At 36.8% G+C, this 24,512-nt stretch overlaps 1 long non-coding RNA gene across 1 annotated transcript; it reads left to right on the top strand.

Annotated features, from left to right (window-relative positions):
- Window positions 1–2,366: 2,366 nt before the first annotated feature.
- LOC133724913 (uncharacterized) lies at window positions 2,367–24,385 on the top strand. The gene is made up of 10 exons (XR_009854106.1): window positions 2,367–2,571; window positions 19,412–19,469; window positions 19,932–20,145; window positions 20,273–20,337; window positions 20,527–20,604; window positions 20,917–21,019; window positions 21,151–21,277; window positions 22,167–22,229; window positions 22,881–23,075; window positions 23,319–24,385. It is a non-coding gene; the product is annotated as an uncharacterized LOC133724913 (long non-coding RNA).
- The last annotated feature ends 127 nt before the right edge of the window (window positions 24,386–24,512 follow it).

Below are 24,512 nucleotides of genomic sequence, written 5' to 3'. Positions count from 1 at the left end.
TCAAATGTGCGTAAGTACGAAATACTTGTACCCAGTCACTAGCTGTAACGCAGAGATACATTGAGTGGCGGTAGGTCGTAGACGAATTAGCATAACTGCATGAGATATTGCATCACCCTAAGCGGATATAAGGAGATTGGTGCACATTACCAATGTCCTGACTACCATCGTAGTCATTTCCGCGAGACCATTTGGGTGTGTACATGAGAATATGATGTCCAACATCAGTCTCATTGCAATATCCATCGAAAGTCTTCGATGTAAACTCTCTAGCATTGTCAAATCTAATTGATTGAATAAGATGATCCGGGGAGTGAGCCCGTTGTCATATGATATTTGCTAGGAGTGTAGTATAAGCAGCATTTACAAGTGGACAATGGCATAACACGTGACCAGCGTGTTTGCGTGTCAACCAACATCATGAAATATTTAAGCGTCCGCAAATTAGTTGAATCAGTCCACAGGATTCTAGAATAGAATGAGTATTTTCATATCCTTTGCATAGGACGGTCTCAGTCCTAATTTCCCTAAGGAACGGACGAGCGAGAGGCTTTAAAAGCAACCAATGAGGATTTTGGTTGGGCTTGAGCGTTTGAAACGCTATTTGAAGCAAAGTCAGTGATTGCAGCATCACCTAGGGCGCAATCACCATGATGGACGCTATTTGGAGCTCATCAATAGTCATTGTGTTGAGGTCGTTGGATTCCTCTATGGCAACCACAACATAATCGAATTTACCAATCATAGACCTTAATATTTTCTCCACAATCACCAACTGCTCCATTCGTTCCCCATGTTCCTTCATTTTGTTGGCAATGGCTAAGGTCCGAGAGAAATATTCATCTACTGTCTCTCCATCTCTCATCTTCAAACTCCCTTCGAAGAGCTTGCAATTGAGCTCTCTTCACTTTCGTGGACCCTTGATATTTCTGTTTCATTGAATCCCATATATCCTTGGTTGTGTCTCGATTGAGAATCGTCTCCATGATGCCTCTGTCAATGGCTTGAAAAAGATAATTTTTCACCTCAAGATCCTTCAACCTTGCATCTTCAATAGCCTTGCGCTGCCCTCCTGTTGGTTCATCTTTATCAGCTATAGTTGGAATTCCACTCTCCACTAAGCTCCAATATTCTTTCGACCTCAATAGATTTTCCATCAACATAGACCAACGATCATAATGACCATCGAATCTAGGTATGGCAGGTTGAACAAAGCTGTTGTTTTCTGATGCCATGACTGGCTCTCTCTCAAACCCTAAGTGTTTCTCTCACACTCAGACTCTAACTCTCCCAATCAGGCCCTGTGAGGGGCTCTGATACCATAATGTTGAGACACTAACTCCAAACAAAATAAACTCAGATATTTTAATGGATGATTCTTATTGAATAATTGAAAGAACTTCGGCTTATAAAGCCATTACAAGAAACAGAATAACAAAGAACAGCCCACGTCTTCAACTAACCCTAAGATCGTGGTAAGCTAGCTGAGGAAAGAGTCAAAACTTATCTAACTAGAACGAGCTCCTCATAAACAGGAGTTATTAACAAACTTGTAACAAAAGAAATCCTAACTGGCTACAAACTCTAACTAACCATCCATTTTGAAATCTTCAACGCTTCCAACATATTGTTTAATTATTCTCTCATAGGTGTTAGATTTTCTGTGTCTATATATGGCTCATCTTATGCACAATGTTTCTGGTCTTGCAAACAGGTTGGCATGTTTTGCTATAGTGGAATGACACCTGAACAGGTTGATCGTTTGACAAATGAATTTCATATTTTAGTGACTAACACCTATGCAATTTGGCCACTATTAATGTGTGCCATTCCTAGTGTCCTAAAGGTTTCTGGTTAATCCTTGGAAAAGTATCATTATAGTTGGGCAGAAATAATTAAAACTAATACATCTATACTGGTACAGAAATAGCCATGTATTTGTGTAACAAACCATATTCGTACAAGAAAATCTATCAAATGTGCAGTGGTACCACAGTCGAATTAACTTGCTGGAACTTCAGTAATGTCCTAAAGAAGCAACATGCCAATTACAACCTAGAGAGAACATTAGCTTTAGTTCTGACTATTTAAAGGAACAATTTCATAGCACTAAAACAAGAAGATAAGATAGATATCATGGGCTTCTTGTTCAAATAAGTGTAGTTGAGATATGTAATGCTAAATGGAATAATTAGTTCTTCTAGATTTTACCACCTCCAGCATTGTCTTGGTAGAGACCTTCAAAGCATATAGTAGAATCTGGAGGTGTACTTATCTTGAATTCTTTTGTCGTCTCATAAGTCTTGATTCAGTGGTAGTGAAATAACCTACTAAAGCAATTAAGCAACAATGAATTTGCAGATTGGATCAGTATGCTATAGCAAAATTTTCCCAAAGTTTTTAGATGGTGCCGAAAACTCTTGCTGAAAATGCGGGGCTTAATTCAATGGAGATAATATCTTACGTATATGCTGAACATGCAGCTGGGAAAACCAAAGTTGGCATTGACTTGGAGGGAAATGTTTGCAAAGATGTATCAACTTTATAATTTTGGGACCTTCATGTTACTAAGTAAGCTTTTCTCTTAAAAATTTGTTACGAATTTGTAAGATCAAATATGGACATAACACATATCATCATAAAGTAATTGATGATTAGCTTAATATCAATCCTAGTTTAACATGGATACAAACAGTGAATCAATACTAGTGACTTAATGAAGTAGTGTATATATCAATTCATTAAGGATAGTAATCCATTGCTTAGTCTACAAGAAAGGCTACAAGTTGTGATACATTAGGAATCTAACCGTGAAACCTAAACCGACAAGGAATGCTTTAATGGGAAGCTTCTTGAGGTTTAAGTCTCATATATATACAGATGAATTGGTCCCTGATTACTACCACGACTATTGCATAAGTTCTGTCCATTGAGAAGCAAGTTGGTAAGTAACAGAAGACTACATTCAGTGATTGAGTTAAGCAGTTGCATAAGATGGAATCCATGACAGTAATTGCAGAAGGTAAGCCTTAATCCTTTTATGATTGTTGTGCATATGTTGTGAGCATGTAACTATGGTTTTACAATTGGTATCAGAGCATAGGCTCACAAATATGAAAAATCGTTTTAGGGTTTTGCAAAACAAACATAAAATTTTTTAAGAGTTTTTTGCTTTACGGGTCAAGTAATTGATCAGGTTACTGACCAAGTCACTGGTCATGTAACTGGTCAGGTATCTGACCAAGTAAGTAACTGACCAGGTAACTGACCAAGTAATTGGTCAGGTACCTGATCAAGGTAAGTTACTTAAGTCGACTGCTGCATCTGGTTAATTATAAAATTCACGCTTCCGCTATGATTTCTTAAGCAGCAAATTGGGGAAAAAGCAAAAACAGGTTTTTCTGTGAAAATTGTTTTCGGTTCATAGCATGATAATTGAATTTTTGATTGTGCTCAAGAACCCTAGTTGCATTCCCGGCGTGCGTTAGGCTAGAGTAGATGGTGACCGGATGAAATTTACAATTTCTTGATTGTTCTGTGGTTTCTTGGAATCGAATCAATTTTGGTTATGCTTGAATATGCATGTTGAATTGATTGATGATATGGTATTGTATCTGTGATTGTGTAAAATTGTATGAAGAACAGAAATAGAAATCTCCCAGATTTTGTTTACACGTTAAAGTTGACAGATACAAGAGCTTAATTTTCTTACAATGATGAATCTGGATAGAATGTAAAGTAAAAGAGCTCATATGTTTTGTGGTTTTCTGTTGGCATAAGTGATTATGATGCACAAAGCATCCTTCATTGATGTTGGCAGAAAACATTGATCAGGTACGTGTAACTGGTCAAGTAACTGACCAAGCAACTGACCAAGTAACTGTACCTGATCGAGTAACAAAACTGAAATTGTGTTTTGTGTTTTAAAACTATGCTTCAGTTTTATCTTCCAAAGAAGTGGTAAAGTATGGTTTTAGAATACAAAACAGCAGTATGCATGCTAGATGAAAATAAATACGGATACTTAGAAATTTTTCTTCTGTCTAAAGATGTGGATAAATTTCTTTGGATAACTTGTTTTCATTGAACATGGCATATTGATAAAGAACTCCAGGATATTAAGTTTCTGCTCAAAAGTGATGCTTAATATTGTTTTTGTTATGGACTGACATGAATGCAAGTATGGTTGTTTAGGTTTTCTGTATGTTCTTGTTTTGGTTACTTAAAGCTAAATAAAACACAGAAAACTTAAACATATTTTCTTTACAAACTGAGAACTCACTCGAATTTTGTTTTGCTCCTTAGGTAACTCTTACATGAACTTGAACAGTGTCTTGATGTTAACTGGAACAAACTATAGAGCTTGGCTAGACTCTGTGGAAAACTACATGGGAATGCATGAAAACATAGACTATTGCTTCATTGAGGACAAACCTGAAGAGTTAACTGAAAAGAGCACTAAGAAGGAAACTGATCTTTACAAGAAGTGGCATAGATCCAATAGAATGGCTAAGAACCTCATTCGAACCTCTATGTCTAAGACTGTCAGGGGAAGTATTGAAGAGCCTGAGCTAGCATCAGATTTTCTGGAACACATAGGTGCTAAGTTTAAAGAAAGTGAAAAAGCAGAAGCAGCTAGGCTGACTAAGGAGTTTCATGATTTGAAGTACATGTGTTCAGGGGGAGTTAGAGAGCATATTATGAAGATGATCAATATAAATGGCAGACTCAGAGAACTCTTGATGGGGGGGTTAGGGATGAGCAGGTAGTGCATTATGCACTACATTCCTTGCCTAATAGTTTTAGTCATCTTAGGACCAGTTACAACTCTCAAAAGGGAAACTGGACTTTAGATGAACTTATATCCATCTGTGTGGATGAGGAATCTAGGATCAAGGAAGAAAAGGAACCTGCTACAACCATTAACCTCATTGAGAAGCCTAAAAGAAAAAAGCCCCAGAATAAGCTCAAGCCTACCAAAGCCATAACTAAGAGTTCAACAGCTGCAGTGGCCAAGGAAAACAGGCCATTCAGGTTCAAGTGCTACTTTTGCAAAAGAGTAGGACACATGAAAAAGGATTGCACTGGCTATAAGAACTGGTTAGCCAAAAAAGGGTAAGATTTTTTCTAATACAGTTTTTTCCTTAGAAATTAATCTTATAAATGTTGAACCACAGTCTTGGTGGATAGATTCAGGCTCACCTATTCATATTACTAATTCTTTGCAGGGATTCATAAGGAGGAGAATCCCAAAAAGTGATGAAGTGAACCTGTGTGTAGGCAATGGCATGAGAGTGGCAGTCAAGGCTATTGGAACCTTAAAGCTCGATTTAGGATTAGGAAAATTATTAGTTCTGGACAATGTTTTTTATGTACCTTCCATGAGAAGGAATTTGGTTTCAATTTCTCTTTTAGTAAAATCTGGTTGTAGACTTGTTATGGATAGCAATGGAATTTTTATTTCTAAAAATTCTGTTCAAATTGATTCTGGTGTTATTATGAATGATTATTTACAGTTAAATTGTTCAATGGCTCAACAAGAAATTTTACTTGTTGAAAATAACACCAACAGTACTAGCACTTTAACAGGTGTTAAAAGAACCAAACTAAATGAAAAGTCTGCATTTTTATGGCATAGAAGACTCGGCCATGTTTCAAAAGAGAGACTGAAAAATTTGGTGAAAAACAACATCCTAAATGAACTTGATTTTTCTGATCTAACAGACTGTGTTGAATGCTTTAAGGGAAAAATAACTAATACTAGAAAGAAGACTGCATATAGAAGCCAAAATTTATTAGAACTCATACACACTGATATATGTGGACCATTTAGGCATCAAACTATCTGTGGGAATGTGTATTTTATCACATTCATTGATGACTTTTCTAGATACAGTTATATTTATCTACTTTTAGAAAAGGCACAAGCATTGAAAGCCTTTAAAATCTTTAAGTCTGAGGTAGAAAATCAACTAGAAAAGAAAATCAAAACAGTGAGATCAGATAGAGGGGGTGAGTTCTATGGCAAGTACACTGAATCCGGCCAACAAAATGGTCCATTTGCCTTGTTTTTGCAAGACAATGGAATTAAAGCTCAATATACAACACCCTATAACCCACAACAGAATGGTGTTGCAGAGAGAAAGAATAGGACTCTTTTGAACATGGTTAGATGTATGATGTGTACAACAGGTTTGCCTAAATTTCTGTGGGGTGAGGCTTTAAAAACTGCAAATTATATTTGCAACAGAACACCTAGCAAAGCCATAGAAAATACTGCTTTTGAGCTTTGGTGTGGCAGAAAACCTAGTCTTCATCACTGCCATGTTTGGGGAGGTCATGCAGAAGCTAGGATTTATAATCCAAGCTTGAATAAACTTGATCCTAAGACAGTTAGTTGCTATTTTATAGGTTATCCAGATAAATCTAAAGGCTATAAATTATATTCTGCTCATCATTCACCTAGAATTTTTGAAACACATCAAGTAAAGTTTCTAAGTGAAAAAGTTCACAATACAAACCTTGAGGATTTAACCTCAGATTTTGAGGAAATTGTGTCGGATGAGAATATAAGTGTTGTATTGCCTTTAGAACAAGATGTAACTGATCGAGTCACTGGTCGAGTAACTGACCACGTAACTGTCCCTGATCAAGTAACCGGTCATGTAACTGGTTATGTCGCTGACCATGTAACTGACCAAGTAACTGTACCTGGTCATGTAATTGACCATGTAACTGGTCAAGTACCTGTCACTGGTCAAGTCACTGACCAAGTAACTGTCGCTGGACAAGTAACTGACCATGTCACTGGTCAAGTAACTAACCAAGTAACTGTCACTGGTCAAGTAACTGACCCAGTAACTGATCAAGTCCCTGTCAACCCTCAGCCTAGAAGATCACAGAGAGCAAGAAAACCAACTTATGGGGGGGGGGGGGGAGATAGTGACTACATTGTTTATCTACAAGAAGGAGAAATTGAAATGGACTGTGCAGAGGACAATGATCCAACTACATTTAACCAGGCTATTGAAAGTAATGAATCTCACCAATGGCAGCTAGCAATGGAAGCAGAAATTGATTCCATGAGCCAAAATGCAGTTTGGGAATTAGTTGAACCTGACCCTAATCAGAAACCTATAGGTTGTAAATGGGTTTTCAAAACCAAAAGAGATGCAAATGGCAATGTAGAGAGACATAAAGCAAGATTAGTTGCCAAGGGTTTTACACAGAAGGAGGGCATTGATTTTACTGAGACTTTTTCTCCAGTTTCTACAAAAGACTCGTTTAGGATAATCATGGCTTTAGTGGCTCATTTTGATATGGAGCTGCACCAAATGGATGTTAAAACAGCCTTCTTGAATGGTGAACTAGATGAAGTGATTTATATGAGGCAGCCAGAAGGTTTTGTGCAAGCTGGAAGTGAAAACTTAGTATGCAGGTTAAGAAAATCAATTTATGGCCTAAAACAAGCTTCTAGACAGTGGTACAAGAAATTTGATTCTGTGATTTCTACTTTTGGATTTACAAAAAATCTTGTTGATGAGTGTGTTTACTTGAAGACAGTTGGGAACAATTTTATTTTCCTAATTCTCTATTTGGATGATATACTTTTGGCTAGCAGTAACATTAAACTGCTTAAAGACACTAAGAGCTTTCTGTCAAATAATTTTGACATGAAAGACTTAGGAGAAGCATCCTATGTACTAGGTATTGAGATTAAAAGAGATAGAGCATAGAGACTACTTGGTTTGTCTCAACAGAATTATATTACCAAAGTTTTAAAGAGATTTGGTATGGAAAAGTGTGCAGCTGGAGAAGTTCCCATGTCCAAAGGTGATAAGTTAACCAAGAAGCAGAGTCCTAATAGTGATGTTGAGAAAGAAATTATGGAGTCAAAGCCTTATGCTAGACTTGTAGGAAGTCTCATGTATGCACAAGTCTGCACTAGGCCAGACTTGTCTTTTGCAGTAGGGATTTTATCGAGATTCCAGTCTAATCCAGGCCATGAACATTGGGTAGCTGGGAAGAAAGTGTTGAGATACCTGCAGAAAACTAAAAGTCATATGCTAGTTTATAGGCAAGTGGAGGATCTGAAACTCGTTGGATTTTCAGATTCTGATTTCGCAGGGAACTATCCAGACTCCAAGAAGTCAACTTGTGGATATGTGTACATGCTAGCAGGAGGTGCAGTTGCTTGGAAAACCATGAAGCAAACACTAGTTTCAACCTCCACCATGCAAGCTGAATTTATTGCAGTATATGAAACTGTGTGTGAAGGACTTTGGATCAGGAATTTCTTGATGCAGACCAAAGTGTTAAGTCACATTGTGGCAGGCACACTTGTGATTTATTGTGATAATGAAGCAGCTGTTTTCTTCAGTAAGAACAGTAAAAGGTCAAATAATTCTAAACACATTGATTTAAAGTATTACAGTGTTAGAGAAAGGGTTAAGCATGGTGAGATAGCTGTTTTGAGCATTGACACGAATTCGCAGCTAGCAGACCCCTTCACCAAGGCCTTGTCAGTAGCAGCATTCCAGAAGCATACAGCCAGCATTGGAGTTTTAGCTAATCTAGATGTTTAGGTTCAGTAGAGAGTTAATCCAGTTGGAGCAATTTAAATTTCTAAGGTTTTTGAGTTCTTGTATTTTTAGTTGTGATCTTTTGACTTTATTTATCACAACTTATTTGTAATGACAGATTTTATTATTAATAAATTTTGAGGTATTTTCAGATTTTGGTTATTGCTGCAGTTTTTGTTGAATGTTCTGAAAATTATCGATTTTGTGTTTAAAGTTATACTTGCTATCAAATGGCTTAAATCATGTGAAGCATGATGTTAAGGTTCAAGCAATATTTTTAAGCCATCAGTGTTCAGTGAGTTTGCTTGAGTTTCTGGTTTTAGAAACATAAAGTAGGACCTAATATATGTTTACTTGTTGATACACATTAACATATATTGTATAACTTCTGGTTGAACATATGTGGATTGCAGAAGCTTGTGTTAGTGGTTTTGAAACTCTGCATTTTTGTTAAAATGTATACTGTTTCTTGCTCTGCATAAGTAACTGTGGTCTGACCATGTTGGAATGGATTTTTGATTTGAGTTTGTTATCTGGCGCGCACTTCAGTAAGTTAAGTAGGTTTTGATGTTCTCTGGTGCAAATCATCGAGCATGATATGTGTGAGTCCAAGGGGGAGATTGTAAGATCAAATATGGACATAACACATATCATCATAAAGTAATTGATGATTAGCTTAATATCAATCCTAGTTTAACATGGATACAAACAGTGAATCAATACTAGTGACTTAATGAAGTAGTGTATATATCAATTCATTAAGGATAGTAATCCATTGCTTAGTCTACAAGAAAGGCTACAAGTTGTGATACATTAGGAATCTAACCGTGAAACCTAAACCGACAAGGAATGCTTTAATGGGAAGCTTCTTGAGGTTTAAGTCTCATATATATACAGATGAATTGGTCCCTGATTACTACCACGACTATTGCATAAGTTCTGTCCATTGAGAAGCAAGTTGGTAAGTAACAGAAGACTACATTCAGTGATTGAGTTAAGCAGTTGCATAAGATGGAATCCATGACAGTAATTGCAGAAGGTAAGCCTTAATCCTTTTATGATTGTTGTGCATATGTTGTGAGCATGTAACTATGGTTTTACAGAATTTACTACTATTATAATGATTATATCTGTGCTGCTTGATGGCTCTAAAGAGTAAGTATTGTAGATAATATTGTCTAGAATTTGTTTATATTCCTTTTCTAGTTAATATGCCCTTTTTTGGGGTTGCCTATTTGTTCCTGCTGCTTTTGTTGAATAAAATGCTTTATTTTTAGTCTATGATTTGGTGGAGTAGTGCAATACATCTTTGAGCCAAGTCATTTAGTCACCTAGACATTTTGGTAGATGTCTATAGCAACATATCCATTTTGTAACTTCTATGTATCTTTTGTTTTCAATAACTGGTCAGTTTCTTGAGGATAATAGAATCACATAGCCAACCATTGTAAAATCACCAAGTTACTAAGGTGGATGGTTTCTCAATTAAGGATTGTTAACATTAGTGGCAATGTGAAAGGATTTGTACTACTTTTGAATGAGTAAAGATTCATTGTGGGAACTGATGTGGGAAGTCTAAGGTGTGTTGATGTTTGTCATACATCAACTTTTTAATAAATATATATTAAATTAAATTAGTTAGTGAAACCTGTTGTACAGGTCAACAGGTTATCCACTTATAATTTGACATGTGTACTAAAAAAAAAATTACCATACTAAGTACTCATTTATTGTTTTATATGTAAATCGTTCAAAAACTTGTAATGAAGATCGTAAATGTAGTAATTACTCTGATTACAACTATAATTATCACTAAATACGTCCAATGTGGTTGTTTGTTGTAAAATGTCTCATCGATGATATAATTTACAAAAGAAAGGACTCTAGTTACAAAAAGAACAACTGGATTACAAGAATAAGGACTTGAAAAGTTTTAGGTCTAATATGATTATTTACCATATAAACGAAACATTTGTTGTAGCAGTGGTAAAATGATCGTTTTTTTTTTAAATAGAATTGCATTTCAAGTAATTATCATAAAAACAACCATAATTACAACGCTATACCTCAATTGTTGTAATTTATAGTAAAATGCATTGTCAAACGAGTAATTATCTCATGGATGATGAGATTTACACAAGAAAAATATTAAATTACAAAATATAGAACTTTAATACACAATTAAGGACTCGTGCCTCATTTACAACATATACATAAAGTTTTACCACTTTGACAACAATTCGTTGTCACATTAGTAAAATGGGTTTCAGACTTGTAATATAAAAAATTACCACAAATAAGAGCTTGATTACTACTTCTACAACAATTCGTTATCTCATCGGTCAAATGGTTCTCAAACTTGTAATATTAAAGAATTACCATAAATACAACCTTAGTTACTACTTTGGACCTCAATTGTCGTAAAATCAGGAAAAAAACATCGTTAAATAAGTAAATAACTCATAAAGGACAATAGTTACAAGATAGACAACCTTATTACACCATAAAGGACTCACCGCAAATTTACTTAAATATATGAAGTTTTACTATTATAGCAACACACTCGTTGTTTTATTAGTAAAGTGGTTCTGAAAACTTGTAATAATGAAGTGTTAACACTTATAGTAGAAAAGAATACTTTGATTTAGGGTTTTCAATAATATTTTCTATTCATCCCACAAAGGGGTATATATACAAGGACAAGAGGAGTAGTCTAACCCTAATAGGAAACAATCATTCCTATAATTACATGATAACCTAAATAAATAAGAATCATAATTACATAAGATTTACAGCTATTCTACACTCCCTCAAGTTGGTGCATAGATATCTATCATGCCCAACTTGTCAACTGAGCTGTCGAATATCTTCCTGGACACTCCTTTAGTAAGAACATCAGCTAACTGCTCTTCTGAGTTTACAAATGGAAAACGAATAACCTTTCTATCAAGATTTTCTTTAATAAAATGACGGTCAACCTCCACATGCTTTGTCCTATCATGCTGAACTGGATTATGTGCAATCTCAATTGCAACTTTATTATCACAATGCAAATCCATAGGTTGTTTAAGCTTGTAACCTAGATCTTTCAGGACATTACGAATCCATAACATTTCACAGACTCCATGTGCCATACCTCGAAATTCAGCTCCTGCACTTGATCTGGCCACAACTTTCTGTTTCTTGCTACGCCAAGTGACAAGGTTCCCTCCTACAAAAGTGAAGTACCCAGATGTAGAACGCCTGTCAGTTTTATCACCAGCCCAATCTGCATCTGTGTATCCCCCAACTTCCAATTCATCATTTTTCTCAAACAGTAATCCTTTACTTGGCGCCATCTTCAAATACCTCAAAATCCGAAAAACTGCATCCATATGTTCTTCACTAGGACAATGCACTGACAACACTCACAGCATAAGCAATATCAGGTCTAGTATGTGAAAGATAAATCAACCTTCCTACAAGACGTTGATACCTTCCTTTATCAGTTGGAATTTGATCAGGATAAATGGCAAGTCTGTGATTCATCTCAATGGGTGTCTCAATTGGACTGCAGTCCAGCATCCCCGTTTCAGTAAGTAAGTCAAGAACATACTTCATCTGTGACAGTGAAATTCCCTTCTTAGACCTCGCAACTTCAATACCCAGAAAATACTTCAGTTGCCCCAGATCCGTCATTTCAAACTCCTTTGACAGATACTTTTGTAACTCATTCATCTCTTTCGGATCATCCCCTGTAACAATCATGTCATCAACATACACAATAAGAGCTGTAATCTTACCATTCTTGCGCTTGATAAACAAGGTATGGTCAGAATTGCTCTGTCTGTACCCAAAGGCTCTCATGGACTTTGAAAATCTCCCAAACCAGGCTCTTGGAGATTGCTTCAGGCCATACAAAGACTTCTTCAATTTACACACCTTGCCAACTTCACTTGGGTAATTCTTAACACCTGGGGGCACATCCATGTACACTTCTTCCTCCAAATTCCCATTAAGAAACGCATTCTTCACATCAAACTGGTGCAAGGGCCAATCTTTGTTTGCTGCAAGTGAGATTAGAATCCGAACAGTATTGATCTTTGCCACAGGTGCAAAAGTCTCCTCATAATCAATCCCATAACGTTGTGTGTATCCTTTGGCAACCAACCTCGCCTTGTATCTATTAATAGTTCCATCTGCATTAAGCTTCACAGTAAATACCCAACGACACCCTACAGTCTTCTTTCCAACCGGCATAGGTACTAGCTCCCATGTTGCATTCTTTTGAAGAGCTTCCAATTCTTCATTCATCGCCTTTGTCCATTTTGGATCCGTCAATGCATCATGCACGTTACTAGGAATAGATATAGTAGATAATTGATCAATAACAAGTGCATGTGACCCAGAAATCCTATGGTTAGACATAAAATTAGCTATAGGGTATTTAGCTTTGGCTTTGATATCTGGTTCATATTGTTTCTTAGGAATTCCCTTGGTAACCCTTTGTGATTTCCTAGGTTCGACACTTTCTAACCCAGAAGATTCATTAAAGTTTAGGGGTACCTGAGGAGGATCATTCTGACCGGGATCTTCAGTTGGTGATGCAGAAGGGGGAATATCTTGTGTGTGAGCTTCAGATACGTCTTGATTTTGATTCAAACTATCCAGAAAAGTCATCTCTTCTGTCTCGGAATTCACAACACTCTGTTCGGCAGTTACATTTTCTGTTTCGGAATTCGCAACACTTCGTTCGGCAGTCGCATTGTCTATTTCGGAATTCACAATGCTCTGTTCGGCAACTGCATTTTCTGTTTCCAAATTTCTACCCTCAAATGTATCCTCCAAATTTTCCAAGTCTTCAAAGACATCAAAATCAATAATAGAACGAGGATTCCCTTCACAACCTCTCTCCCCCTGAAGGGAAGACTGAGAAGCTCCCCCTGAGTAATAAGGCTCGGATTCACGAAAAGCAACATCAAGAGAGACATGTAAAGTGCCAGTAAGGGGATCATAACATCGATAACCCTTCTGGAAGTCAGCATAACCAACAAAGATACACTTACGGGCATGGGGATCAAGCTTGTTGCGTTGAGGCTTGGGAATATGAACATAGGCTGTGCACCCAAACACCCGGGGCTCCAAATTAGGCATAGAAGGGATGGTCAAAAGTATATGAAGCTTCTGATGAGGATTCTGAAACTCAATCACCCGTGAAGGAGTACGGTTGATAAGATATGCTGCTGATTTTACTGCTTCTCCCCAATAGGACCGAGGTACATTCATGCCAAATAAGGAAGCACGAACAACTTCCATCAACTGCCTGTTCTTCCGTTCTGCTAAACCATTCTGTTGAGGAGTATAAGAATTGGAGGTTTGATGACGAATTCCATGTGACCGGCAAAACTCAATCATAGGGCCATTCACAAACTCTCCACCATTGTCAGACTGAAACACTCTGATGGATTGTTGATACTGAGTTGCCACCATTTTGTGAAATTCGGTAAACATTCCAAATACATCACTCTTATTCTTCAGTAATGACACCCATGTCATGCGAGTGCAATCATCAATAAACGTTACAAAATACCGAGCTCCAGAAAGAGAAGGAATCTTTGCAGGACCCCAGACATCAGAGTGAATTTTCATAAAAGGAACAGGACTTTTATTAAGACTTGGTGAATATGAAATACGGTGGGTCTTGGCCAGTTCACAAATGTCACAATGGAAATCCAAATCACTGACAACCGAAAACAAATGAGGTTGCAGCTTCTTAAGATAACTAAAAGATAGACGACCTAAACGGCGATGCCATAACCATACTGCTTCCTTTGCATTCTCTACCCCATTAATCTGATTAGCTTGCCCCAAAAGATGCTTCTGGTTTTCTCCAGTCTCTGTCAGATCCAGGTAGTATAATTTTCCCCTTCTAACACCATAACCAAGAATCCGCCGAGTCAGAATGTCCTGAAACACACAGAAAGATGGATAGAAGGTCACAATACATGCAAGTGCTAAAATAATTTGACCAACATATAGGAGATTATAAGCTAGTGAGGGAACAACAAGGACAGATTCAAGGGTTAAGGTATCAGATACAACAATAGAACCTTCTCCGGTGACCGGAGTTGGAGTACCATCAGCAGTAGAGACAATATTTTGAGAAGAACGTCTAATGTTTTTCACAAGACTAGGGTCATTGGTCATATGATCAGATGCACCTGTATCAATTATCCATATATTATTCAAAGTAGCCTTACCCTTCATACCTAACTGCGCTACATTAGCGGAGGCATTGTCGAGATGCTCTTCCTCTGTAGTAGCAATAGCTGCCTTGCCCGGATTCTTTCGCGGTTTCCTGGTGAAGTCCCACCAATCAGGGTAGCCAATCACTTCATAGCACCGCTCCTTGGTATGACCTACTTCCCTACAGACAACACATTTTTTGTTTGCGTATGGGTTTGGTTTGTCATGAGGACGGCGTGGAGAAGGACCTGAGAAGCCTGGAAGAGGACCTGGTCGGCGTTGAACGGCTATAACAGAAGATTCGGTAGGTACCGAACGCCCCATAGCTTGTTTCTCTGATTGCAACTTGCGAATGTAAGCATAGCTCTGCTCCAAGGAGAATTTAGGCTCCTTGCGTAGGATTTCTCCACGCACCTGATCATACTCTGGGTCAAGTCCACTCAAAAACAAGTGAACACGCATCCGGGACATTGCTGAAGTTTCTTGAACGACAGCTGCAACATTATCATGTTGAGAGGCCACCCTTTGATCAATCTCCTGGAACATTGCCACTAACTCATTGTAGTAGGTCGGAATGGGCCTTCCATTCTGCTTTGCTTCAGAACACTTTTTATTCAACTCAAAGATTTGGGTTTCATCAGAATCATCATAAAAGGTTTTCTCTACAGCTTCCCAAATATCTTTCGCAGTAGGAAGACGAATATACCGGTTCATGAGAGAGGATTCCATGGAGTCAATTAGCCAACTTTTCACATTTTCATTGTCCGTGGCCCAAGCTTCATACTCTGCAGAATTCATGGCGGGTTCAGCCTTTACTCCGGTCAGATAACCAACCTTCCCTCGTGCTCCAATGCGCATTCGCATAAGAGGAGCCCATATGGTGTAGTTGGATTCATTCAAGACAACACTTGTGGGGAAAGCAGAATTGTCTTGTTGGGTGGTGTAGTGGTGATGGATGATCGGTGAGGCTGACACCATTGTCTTCTCGGGATTTGACTGTTCGCCTTCAATTGCAGGTCCGGCCATGGAGGAATTTGGGGTTTTTTTTTTTTTTTTTCAGGTTTGGTTTTTCTAGGGTTTCAAAAAATTCAGGGATGACTTGATTTTAATGGTGGTGGTACGCAGCGGTTTGTGGTGTGCTTTGGGATTCAGGATTCAGGATTCAGGATTCAAAGGATGCAGGCAAGTTCAAAGGATTGAACCTGCTTTGATATCAAGTAGAAAAGAATACTTTGATTTAGGGTTTTCAATAATATTTTCTATTCATCCCACAAAGGGTATATATACAAGGACAAGAGGAGTAGTCTAACCCTAATAGGAAACAATCATTCCTATAATTACATGATAACCTAAATAAATAAGAATCATAATTACATAAGATTTACAGCTATTCTACACTTATTATAACTAAATTACCACTTTTTACTACAATTCATTGTTTTATTGGTAAAACGGTTCTCAAACTTGTTATAGTGAAATATTAACACTAATTACAACTTGACTACCACTTTTTACAATAAGTCGGGTTGGAATATCGAACATGGTTATTCAAGTTTTTTTTTTTTTTTTTCGAGAGAGAACTGAGGATTGGGGTTCTCTATTTGCCTTTATCTTCCAGTGTCCTTCTTCCTTCTTGGTCCATTGTTGAAATTCTAGCGTGTCAGATGGGGCTACCTGAACATCGCTCCTCTATCACTTCTCCGCTGCAATTCTCTCCATCCTTAGTTTCTCTTGTCTTTGAATTTACAGAAATCTAATCGAAGAAGCCCCAAAACCCCTAAATCAGAATTCCCAAACCCTAAAATTTTCAGTCTCTCTTAGTCATCCTCGGAGGCAGAAGCCGACTAATTCAAACTCCAATTCCAGTAATGTCCACTCCGTTGGGGTTTTGTTCCCTCCCTGACTCATTAGTTCACCAATATTCCCTTCTGGTTTTTCTCTTCACCATCACATTCTCCTCATCATAAGGATTGGTTTTGTCTCAAGGTTACTTCACTACTAGTTTTTCTTCTTTTTCTTCCAGAGGCTCGATTTGTGTCAGCGATGTGGAGATGTCATGTCTGGAGGAGGAGGAGGACTGGAATTTGGGGCTTTCAATGGTGGAAGGCTCGGAGGAGGAGGGTCTTCGTTCGGGTTCGGCAGCCCAACTATCGGCTCGGATGTGAAATTGTTCTTTGGATATATAGATTGCAATTCTGCATTGCAATTCGATCTGTTCTAGCATAGATTGCACTTATGTGTGAGCCTTGCTGATTTAGTTTTTGGTTAATCAATATTCTTTGTCAATGGTTAAGTAATTTGCTTGAATCGGTTCAAAATTCATACTTTGATTTTGTGTTTCTTCTTGCAGAGAGTAGGCAAATGATGGTATGAATAAAACAAATGCAGAAGTTTACAGAATTATGTTTTTTTGATGAACAGTTTACAGAATTATGTTTGTAGTGTTTAAGTGGTGAGAAAACATTTCATTCCCTACTTCAATGAATAGAAAACATATATTCAATCTTGCGAGTTTGTGTTTTTTAAATGTTGTTGCTTTCTTGGTGCAGGGAATTGCAATTAGTTTTTTTGGGTTAGTTGTTCAATATGTCAACTCTTAGTCCTACTTCTTGATCATAATTTTTTCTTTTTCTCTTTCGACCTGCAATCCATAATTATTTTTTCATGTACTCTTCTCTTCTTTTCCCTTGAGCAGAACAAACCAACCACAATGAAGTGACTCTCCCTGTTTTGCGTGTACTTAATCTCTTGTAGTCGTTTCTAACATCAAATCCCATGGCCTTCCAGTTTTTGTAAACTCTAACAAAGTGTCAGATCATTAAGGTACCTCCTGGTGGTAGATAAAGATGCGAACAACCACAGCCCACATATCAGATGTGAGAATAGAGAGATTGAACAATGTGGCTCCACTCATCTGAAACAAAAGACCCATAAGAAATATAACAATGAAGTTCAGAAAATTGCTTCACTTGCTGAATTTCTAGTTAGCTCTGCAAGTCATAATTCTGACATGAAGCAATGAATTCTACTGAGACTTGATCAGAAGGAAATTGACCTGAATAGAGAAGAAAAAGAGATCTTCATCTCATATATTATGTAATGCAGTAACTAAAGTTTCTACAAGTTCCTCTTTCCTCCAGACTATATGAAATAAAAGCAATATGTACGAAAATATTACCCATCTCTAACAATTAATATAATTTCAAAACTCAGTTCAGTTTTTTACTGCAAGTCTAGATGGGTCCCTGCTTGCAAAAGATAATTATTTCGAAATGTTAAACAACCACCACATAAAATGATTAAGTGTTGATTAACATCTTGGTGAACTAAAGTTCATGCTTGCTTCTGCTTGATCCTAACAGGACTCCCATATCAAGGATATATCAATCTCACGTTCCAAGCAGGATAAACAATGGCCAAAGAAATGATATTCATTCTTCAAACCCTCTAGTCCCGAGCTTATGCAACTATACGACTACCTTGATGTTTCAACTCAAATTCTCAACACATGTGCTCAAGTTTTTTAAACAATGGACAAAAGAAATGTGATTATGATTTTCTCTCCAAGAATCTTAGTCCTAAGCTTATGCGAATAGCCAACTACCTTGATGTTTGAACTCATGTAAGGAAAGTTGTCTTAAACACCCAAAAAAAACAAGTCCATTGCTCCAATATCTGGATTGGTAACAGCTTCTCAACATGTTTGACAAGACCATACATGATTTCAACATCGACTGTGACCAACTATTTTTCTGATTAGATTAACAGATAGAAACAGTGAATAACTAAGTTTGTCTCACGTCATTTCTTGTATTTCCCATCAGTAATTAAAGGGGAATGCTGTAGACATTCAAAACAGGATATTGGACAATGGACTATCTTTTCAAAACTGAAGTTGTGCAGTAGATCTGAAGTTACATAGAGAATTCCATCAATATAGATATAGAAAGCAGGAGGACTATGAACTATCTTTTCAGAATTGTTATTGCACATCATCATCCAATTCAAATCACACAAAATATCAATCCCTGAACCACGTCATCCAATTTATATGAAACAGAAAGGAGAGGACAATCAGTTCTATTTCTATACCTGGTTGTGGTGTTTACTTGAAACAGAAAGGAGAGGACAGCTACACAGGCTAACGGGACAATTCTCGTTTTGTACGTACAAGAACAAAATTGGACTGAGTTTCTTCCTCTTTTCTTCGTCTTCTCCTCTTTTTCAATTTAGGGTTTTCTAAATTTTTTTTTTTGATATGTAATTGGGAATATTAAAAAAAAAAAAAAAAGTAGATACAGGTTACCTGGTAAGCAGGTTACCACTATTGAATATTCCAGACCGTCAGATATATTCAACTTTTAATTAAATCCAACGGTCTAAAATATTCAAAAAACTTGATGTATGACATACGTCAACATATACTAGAATTTTCCGAACTGATGAATAGTCACCTTGAAATATCTCAAATCATACCCATCAGGTCTTACTGTTTATAATCTATTGGTTACTTTTGGGAAGAAAAATACTAAAACCCATCTTATTTCTCCCTTTTTTTTTTAATTTTTTAATTTTCGGTCTGATTCTTGGGCTGTTTGTTACAGGTTCTTTGCTCTTAAGTATGCTTCAGATGCTGCCTGCGCTGTACTACGAGTAGATCAAGTAAGTAATTAGTAACCATCGGTTAATGCTTTCCTAATTTGGAGACTTTGAACTTTGCTGGAGTCTGTAACTGAATCATTTAGGCCTGAGGGGAACTGAAATACTAACTGCATCTGGTTTGAAATTATGTAGTTAAGGGAATAATTAACTTTATTATGTAAGGAAATAAGGAGTAGTGGAAATTCTCTTAACTTTCAGAATGGGAGCAAGAATTTCTTATTAGTTTTAGGGAATGTACAATTGATAACAAGGCTTGAAAGGAAATACTATTTTTTATGCTTTGCTAAGTATAAGTTCTGATTTGTTGATATCAATGTAGGGCTTAGCAATTCTGCACGTCTTTTATGAATGATAGAACAGCGATATGGCTTTTAAATATATCCGTTGATAGAAACTTGGTTAGAAAAAAGAAGTTCACCAATTACGTAAAAGAGTTGTTGATTTTGCCCTCTCATTTTTTAGGGGTTACTCTACTGCCATGGACAGGTGTTGGCAACCTGTGGCCCCGAGTGGTGTTGATTAACCTCTGTGTGTTTGCTCTGGAGGACAGTTTGCTCCTTTGAGAAAGAGTGAGAGAGGGAGAGGATGAAAGGGAATCGGTTCTAGAAGCTGAGACTGTGAGAGCGAAGAAATTTTGGAGCTTTTGAAATATGACAGAGGAGGAATGCAGTTGGAGGTCAGCTTTTCAACTCATGCCTGTAATCGACCAACTTTCTTATTCAATTTCAATTCCATTGTTCGTCAAAACTTAGTTTTTGATTTAGAATTGTCTTTTAATTTGTTTAATCTCGATTTTCATGTAGATAGGGCTGATGTAGAGGATCAACCTCCTGCGATTTTCATTCTTCTTTCGTCAGCTGTTGTCAAGGTGAAGCCCTTATGCACTTTATGAAATTGAGATGGGACACTGTTGAATGAATTGGATGACTAATATATGATCACTCAGTGAAGTATGATGGTTACTTGATTTCATATACCGGTCCATTTGAATTTATTCTTAGATGCATACGACCTCAGATTAACTTATAATTTATTTTTACTCTTCATCTTTTCTCAGGTTAAGTCAAGAATAATGGGAGATTCTTTTTCTTACAAAAGCATGATTGATTGCTTTGTTAAAACTTTGAAGAATCATGTATGAACGAATCCTTCCCATACCTTTAGCATATTCTAAACTTCCTTATATATTTATAAAGTTCAGAAGTTGTCCGAATTGAATATTTATGTATCTTTGTGGGTGAGATGTTAATTTGAAAGCTTTTACATCTCAATTGTTGATCCAAACATAAGATGCATGTGATTTAGTTTCCATGTAATTATTATATATGCCATTGTATCTATGTTTGGACAGGAATAGGGTTTCATCTTCTAACTCTGATTTTCTCACCATGCAATATACCTCTTTGTTAATTGCAGAGGCTCACAATAAGAATATTGTTATTTACAGATTTGTTGTTTTGCGGGGACCTTTGGCCTTTTATAAGGGTTTCATCCCAAATTTTGGACGCCTAGGATCTTGGAATGTGATCATGTTTCTAACCTTTGAGCAGGTACATGTTTCAAAATCTTCCCTTTCTATATCTCTTTCAGCCTTTTGTGTTTTCTGGTCTGTGCCCTGGTTTTCTAATTTCACATCAGTAGCATTCCGAACTGCAGCTTAGAAATTATGAATTCAATGCAGGGATTGACTTCTTGGAATTTAAACCTTAAGAGGTCGCAGCAGCAGCGGCCTGGCAGGAGGAAGCAAAGCATTAGATCACACTGAGAATGCAATCTCTGTGCTCATCCAACATGTAGACTTAGAAAAGGTGCATAAGTCATTAATGACTTTTGCTTTCGCTCTTATCATTTTGGTGTTGATTACAGATTTACACAATCACATACAAACATCAAACATGATTACTGCAGACATTGATTTTGTTTTTGGTTTTTACTTTGTGAGGCAACCCCTTTGTGTTTTGAATTGAGGGAAATTTAGTCTGCAATCATCCACTTTTCAGTTTCAGGGCATGCATCAACTGTCCTGATCATTTGCATATATATATATATAGTTCACCAGGTACACTTGCAGATTGAGTTTTGAATCAAAAACTTGATTTTGAATTTTGATTTCTGCTGTTTCTGTGTTTGTGAAATTTGTAATCACGAAGTAATATGCGCATATTACTTTTTAGGGACATTACTAAAAGTATGTGTTGCAAAGGAGAGCAAATTCGTGCTCTGTAGCCTCTGCTTGATATAATGTTTACTTTGTTGTGTTTCCCTTGATATTTAGAAAAACCAATCTGGATGAACAATGACAGAGATTGATTAAAAAGAAAAAGAAAAAGAAAAGAACAATGACAGAGCACAATAAATCTGTTTGGCAACTTTTATTGAAATCGTATTGACTCACTGCGCACTTGTGGAGTTCTTAGAAATACATAATTTCTGTAGAAATACCTTTATTAGTGATCTGCTATTGTTTATTTTATGTATTCTTTTGCTCATTTTCTGAGAAACCTGTTTATCAATGAACTTATGACATCCTTGGCTTTTGTTGTTTTCCTATCTAAAGGAGGCTTTTAGGTTCTTCGACAGCAATCAAGTCAATTTAATATATACAAATGTGATTTCATCTGAGAAGCAATCTTCTATGTGTATATTGATTTTGTGAAATCAATTCATAAATTTAAGTTGTTTCTGTTTTATTTATAGGTTGAAGGTATGAGATTGATAATCCATAACTTGGGAAGGTTCTTCTCACACAGGGACGTTAGGGTGAGAATCTGTAAATTTGCTGATCCATTCTATTCTTGGCATCTTTGTTGATACTTCGGTTTATCTTTGTTCCTCTCACAGGTTAATATCTGCCTTCTAAACTTTCATTAGAAATTTTAAGTTCTCCAGAACATAAATTTAGATAATTTTGTATCCACTTAATAAATATGATTCTGTTGCATTAATCTTTTAGCTAATTCACACTCCTCCTGCACCTTTTCACTGAATATATTGAATTCACTTTCAGTATCAGTATCTTGCATTCCCTATTTTTCTTCACCATGACTTTGGTTTCTGTTTTGGTAGTAGTGCTCGACTTTGAGTTCCTTCTACTTTGGGTAATATATGTAAAGAATTATCCTATTGTATTCAGCAAATCGTTTCCTGCTAACAAGAATAAGTTCTTGGTTTGTTACATAATTGAATGCGTTTACTAGTTGATCCCAAAATACATTTGATATTGTGAATCCATATAACTTTCTTATGGAAACAATTACTCGAGTTTGAAGTATTATTCATGGTGATGTTTCATATCATTTCAATGACAAGTCTGGATGATTTCTAATTTTCTCCAACTTCATGCATGCTTTCATGGATAAATTAGTCATTATTATTTTACTCAAAACTTATGATTTATTTTTTTTTGCATAGTTTGCTCAGTCTAAAAGAGCCTGCTATTTTGTTGCATTGTCGGAAAGATGAACTGCATCAGGTGGAGTCTGTTCTGTAAGCAGCAGCACAGGAATATGCGGAGAAAAGAGATGTTCATGCACCAGAGATCATAGTTGACCACACTGTCTATCTTCCACCTGCTCCCACCCATCAAAATCCCCATGTTAATTCCGGGTTTGTTTCTTGGTCTGCCTTAATTTTGTACCAAGTTGCGGGCCTTCTAGCTGCAATTATAATAGAATTAGGACTGTGAGTTGCAACTGGCATTTCTGTTTGTTTCCAATTATTTTTCAAGCAGCTTGCATTTAGGCCTGGATTTGATTTGGCTTGCTAATATCTAGCTTCTCAAACAATTCCTGTTCTGATTGAAAGAACATAAATGATAGAACTCGCTGATGGTTATTTCTGATTTTTCAGTTCTGGAGGTGTAGTCTTGGCTTCTCGAGATGGAAAAATTGTGTGTGAGAACACTCTCTATGCACCGTTGTGTTAGTATAGTGTTGGCATTCCTTCTTCACAAATCTCTACTCCTTAAGAAGCCCAAGGTTGCAGCCCAAGCCCATACATGTTTAAATACATTTGTTGTAGTTGACTTTGTTGTCTTGCTGTCAAAGACCCATGTGAAGACTGGAAGATCAGTTTTGCTGTCAGCTTCCCCATCTTAGCATAATTGTATAATTGCAATTGTTTCTTTTGTGTGGCTGCCTTGCTCTCGAAAGCCAAAGACCATCTTTGAAGAATATAGTTCAATTTCAACTTGCAACCTCATCTCAGTTTGCTGCCTTGTTGTCTTGTCCAAGATCAAGCTTAAATCTTGAAGATCAAAAGAAGACCCATCTTCATCTTGGCTCCGGTAAGCTCATGCATGGCATCTCTTTCACTAAACCATGGGTTTTTCATGGGTTCCCTTCTTGTGTCAGTTTTGATTATGGAGCTTGAGTGTTTTGGGTTCTTGAATTGGTATTCCCAATTGAAATTAGGAGCATGGGTTTACATGGGCAATCTGAAATTATGGGTATGGGTTTACCTACTCCAATTGAGATTAAGGGTTCTTTGAGTGAACTGTCCCTTCTCTTCTTCCTCTATATATATGTGTTCTCTGTTCCATTTCGGTGATTGAAAATACTTTTGTGTTTCAGTCCCTTTGTTTATCAAGAGTTTATCTCTTTGGTTTTCTGTTTTTCAAAATGTCTTGTTCCATGTTGAAAACAATTTGAAAAACACAAAACCATTCATGCATATTCATCTCTTGCATCCCATGAGTTCAGTTGGGAATTGTAAGCTTCAAAGGTGAAATCTCCAAGTCGAACTTGCTGCGTTCATAGCTTGTGTCATAGTTGAGATTTCTGAGTTGTTCACTTGTGTAAACAATTAGCAAGGAGTGATTACAACAGTCTAGTGAGTTAGTCTAGGAGGATTGCCGCGTCAGTGCAATCCAAGTGTTGTAAACTTGTAATCTGTTTCATTAGTGACTTGGTTTTGGTCTTTCAATAGTAAAGGCCACGCAGATGTTTTCCCTTGATAGGGTTTTACTGCATCAACAAAACATGTGTTCTTTATTGCTTTAGTTGGTTTGTTGAATTTACAATACAATCTGTTCATTATCAGTTC

The sequence above is a fragment of the Rosa rugosa genome, chromosome 1 (genome assembly GCF_958449725.1).
Source record: "Rosa rugosa chromosome 1, drRosRugo1.1, whole genome shotgun sequence".
Lineage (NCBI taxonomy): Eukaryota > Viridiplantae > Streptophyta > Magnoliopsida > Rosales > Rosaceae > Rosa > Rosa rugosa.
Note: the sequence above shows the minus strand (reverse complement) of the source record. Positions and strands in the feature narration are given on the sequence as shown.